The 4,660-nt window shown below is 41.2% G+C and overlaps 1 non-coding gene across 1 annotated transcript; it reads right to left on the reverse strand.

Moving 5' to 3' along the window:
* Window positions 1-213: 213 nt before the first annotated feature.
* Window positions 214-320, reverse strand: LOC116581534. Its single transcript, XR_004282098.1, has one exon. It is a non-coding gene; the product is annotated as a U6 spliceosomal RNA (small nuclear RNA).
* Window positions 321-4,660: the final 4,340 nt, after the last annotated feature.

Here is a 4,660-nt window from a genome sequence, read left to right on the forward strand (position 1 = left end):
TCATGACAATAGATCACATGCTGGGCCACAAAACAAGTCTCAATAAATTTAATAGGACTTAAATTATACAGAGTGTATTCTCTGACCACAAGAGAATTGAACTGAAATTAATAATAAAAAGAGATCCGGAAAAACCATGAATACCTTGAAATGCAAACCACATTTCTTTCTTTCTTTCTTTCTGTCTGTCTGTCTGTCTGTCTGTCTTTCTTTCTTAACATGCAATGCTTCATGAATTTGCATGTCATTTTTGTGCATGGGCCAAGTGAATCTTCTCTGTGTTGTTCTAATTTTAGGATATGTGCTGCCTAAGTGAGCACATGAAATAGCATATTTCTAAATGATTCATGGGCTGAAGACAAAATCACAAAGGAAATTAGAAAACATTTTGAACTGAATGACAATGAATACAACATGCCAAAGCTTATAAGAGGCAGAGAAGACAGTCTTTAAAAGGACTCTATATATTTATGCATTTGTATTAGGAAAGAAGAAAGATTTAAAATCAAGGACCAAGGTCCTGCATTAAGAAACTAGGAAGAGCGGGGGAGGAGTCAAGATGGTGGAGAAGTAGCAGGCTGAGACTACTTCAGCTACTAGGAGATCAGCTAGATAGCTTATCTAAAAATTGCAAACACCTGCAAATCCATTGGCAGATCGAAGAGAAGAAGAACAGCAATTCTGGAAACAGAAAAACAACCACTTTCTGAAAGGTAGGACCGGCGGAGAAGTGAATCCAAAGCGATGGGAAGATAGACCCTGGGGGGAGGGGCCGGCTCCCGGCAAGCGGCAGAGCAATGGCGCACAAATTCAGGACTTTTAAAAGTCTGTTCCGCTGAGGGACATCGCTCCAGAGACTAAACTGGGGTGAAGCCCACGCGGGGTCAGCGTGGCCTCAGGTCCCGCAGGATCACAGAAGGATCGGGGGTGTCTGAGTGTCACAGAGCTTGCGGGTATTGGAACGGAAAGCCGGCTACAGAGACAGAGCCGACAGTAAGCTCACGGCTCGGTGTTACCTTGAACCGGTTGCAGGCTCGGTGAGCTCGGAGCGCGGCCGGAGGTCAGGCAGACGGGAGTTACTGGGCGCTGTTCTCTGAGGGCGCACTGAGGAGTGGGGCCCCGGGCTCTCGGCTCCTCCGGGCCGGAGACCAGGAGGCCGCCATTTGTATTCCCGTCCTCCGGAACTCTACGGAAAGCGCTCAGGGAACAAAAGCTCCTGAAAACAAACCCGAGCGGATTACTCAGCTCGGCCCCTGGTAAGGGCGGTGCAATTCCGCCTGGGGCAAAGACACTTGAGAATCAATACACCAGGCCCCTCCCCCAGAAGATCAACAAGAAATCCAGCCGAGACCAAGTTCACCTACCAAGGAGGGCAGTTTCAATACCAAGGAGAGCAGCAGAATTCCAGAGGAGGAGAAAGCAAAGCACGGAACTCATGGCTTTTTCCCTGTGATTTTTTTTAGTCTTGCAGTTAATTTAATTTTTTTCTTTTTCATTTTTTGTTTTTTTTCTCGCCTTCTGGTAAAACTTTTTTTTTTCTTAACTTTTACCCTTTTCTTTTTTAACGTTTTTTAACTAGTTTATCTAATATATATATTTTTTCTTTTTTATATTTTTCTTTATTCATTTTCTTTTTTTTAATTCTTTTCTTTTCTGTTTTTTCTTTTCTTTTCTTTTTTTTTTCTTTCTCCCTTTTTGAACCTCTTTTTATTCCCTTTCTCCCCCCTCACGATTTGGGATCTCTTCTGATTTGGTTGAAGCATATTTTCCTGGGGTTGTTGCCACCCTTTTAGTATTTTACTTACTTCTTCATATACTCTTATCTGGATAAAATGACAAGACAGAAAAATTCACCACAAAAAAAAGAACAAGAGGCAGTACCGAAGGCTAGGGACCTGATCCATACAGACATTGGTTATATGTCAGATCTAGAGTTCAGAATGACAATTCTCAAGGTTCTAGCCGGGCTCGAAAAAGGCATGGAAGATATTAGAGAAACTCTCTCGGGAGATATAAAAGCCCTTTCTGGAGAAATAAAAGAACTAAAATCTAACCAAGTTGAAATCAAAAAAGCTATTAATGAGGTGCAATCAAAGATGGAGGCTCTCACTGCTAGGATAAATGAGGCAGAAGAAAGAATTAGTGATATAGAAGACCAAATGACAGAGAATAAAGAAGCTGAGCAAAAGAGGGACAAACAGCTACTGGACCATGAGGGGAGAATTCGAGAGATAAGTGACACCATAAGACGAAACAACATTAGAATAATTGGGATTCCAGAAGAAGAAGAAAGAGAGAGGGGAGCAGAAGGTATACTGGAGAGAATTATTGGGGAGAATTTCCCCAATATGGCAAAGGGAACGAGCATCAAAATTCAGGAGGTTCAGAGAACGCCCCTCAAAATCAATAAGAATAGGCCCACACCCCGTCACCTAATAGTAAAATTTACAAGTCTCAGTGACAAAGAGAAAATCCTGAAAGCAGCCTGGGAAAAGAAGTCTGTAACATACAATGGTAAAAATATTAGATTGGCAGCTGACTTATCCACAGAGACCTGGCAGGCCAGAAAGAGCTGGCATGATATTTTCAGAGCACTAAACGAGAAAAACATGCAGCCAAGAATACTATATCCAGCTAGGCTATCATTGAAAATAGAAGGAGAGATTAAAAGCTTCCAGGACAAACAAAAACTGAAAGAATTTGCAAACACCAAACCAGCTCTACAGGAAATTTTGAAAGGGGTCCTCTAAGCAAAGAGAGAGCCTACAAGTGGTAGATCAGAAAGGAACAGAGACCATATACAGTAACAGTCACCTTACAGGCAATACAATGGCACTAAATTCATATCTCTCAATAGTTACCCTGAATGTTAATGGGCTAAATGCCCCTGTCAAAAGACACAGGGTATCAGAATGGATAAAAAAACAAAACCCATCTATAAAATCAATGCACAGAAATCAGTTGCATTTCTCTACACCAATAGCAAGACAGAAGAAAGAGAAATTAAGGAGTCAATCCCATTTACAATTGCATCCAAAACCATAAGATACCTACGAATAAACCTAACCAAAGAGACACAGAATCTATACTCAGAAAACTATAAAGTACTCATGAAAGAAATTGAGGAAGGCACAAAGAAATGGAAAAATGTTCCATGCTCCTGGATTGGAAGAATAAATATTGTGAAAATGTCTATGCTACCTAAAGCAATCTACACATTTAATGCAATTCCTATCAAAGTACCATCCATCTTTTTCAAAGCAATGGAACAAATAATTCTAAAATTTATATGGAACCAGAAAAGACCTCGAATAGCCAAAGGGATATTAAAAAAGAAAGCCAACGTTGGTGGCATCACAATTCCGGACTTCAAGCTCTATTACAAAGCTGTCATCATCAAGACAGCATGGTACTGGCACAAAAACAGACACATAGATCAATGGAACAGAATAGAGAGCCCAGAAATAGACCCTCAACTCTTCAGTCAACTAATCTTCGACAAAGCAGGAAAGAATGTCCAATGGAAAAAAGACAGCCTCTTCAATAAATGGTGCTGGGAAAACTGGACAGCCACATGCAGAAAAATGAAATTGGACCATTTCTTTACACCACACACAAAAATAGACTCAAAATGGATGAAGGACCTCAATGTGAGAAAGGAATCCATCAAAATCCTTGAGGAGAACACAGGCAGCAACCTCTTCGACCTCTGCCGCAGCAACATCTTCCTAGGAACAACGCCAAAGGCAAGGGAAGCAAGGGCAAAAATGAACTATTGGGATTTCATCAAGATCAAAAGCTTTTGCACAGCAAAGGAAACAGTTAACAAAATCAAAAGACAACTGACAGAATGGGAGAAGATATTTGCAAACGACATATCAGATAAAGGACTAGTGTCCAGAATCTATAAAGAACTCAGCGAACTCAACACCCAAAGAACAAATAATCCAATCAAGAAATGGGCAGAGGACATGAACAGACATTTCTGCAAAGAAGACATCCAGATGGCCAACAGACACATGAAAAAGTGCTCCATATCACTCGGCATCAGGGAAATACAAATCAAAACCACAATGAGATATCACCTCACACCAGTCAGAATGGCTAAAATCAACAAGTCAGGAAATGACAGATGCTGGCGAGGATGCGGAGAAAGGGGAACCCTCCTACACTGTTGGTGGGAATGCAAGCTGGTGCAGCCACTCTGGAAAACAGCATGGAGGTTCCTCAAAATGTTGAAAATAGAACTGCCCTATGACCCAGCAATTGCACTATTGGGTATTTACCCTAAAGATACAAACGTAGTGATCCAAAGGGGCACGTGCACCCGAATGTTTATAGCAGCAATGTCCACAATAGCCAAACTATGGAAAGAACCTAGATGTCCATCAACAGATGAATAGATCAAGAAGATGTGGTATATATACACAATGGAATACTATGCAGCCATCAAAAGAAATGAAATCTTGCCATTTGCGACAACATGGATGGAAGTAGAGCGTATCATTCTTAGGGAAATAAGTCAAGCAGAGAAAGACAACTATCATATGATCTCCCTGATATGAGGAAGTGGTGATGCAACATGGGGGCTTAAGTGGGAGAAGAAGAATCAATGAAACAAGATGGAATTGGGAGGGAGACAAACCATAAGTGACTCTTA

This window comes from Mustela erminea, chromosome 1, assembly GCF_009829155.1.
Source record: "Mustela erminea isolate mMusErm1 chromosome 1, mMusErm1.Pri, whole genome shotgun sequence".
NCBI lineage: Eukaryota > Metazoa > Chordata > Mammalia > Carnivora > Mustelidae > Mustela > Mustela erminea.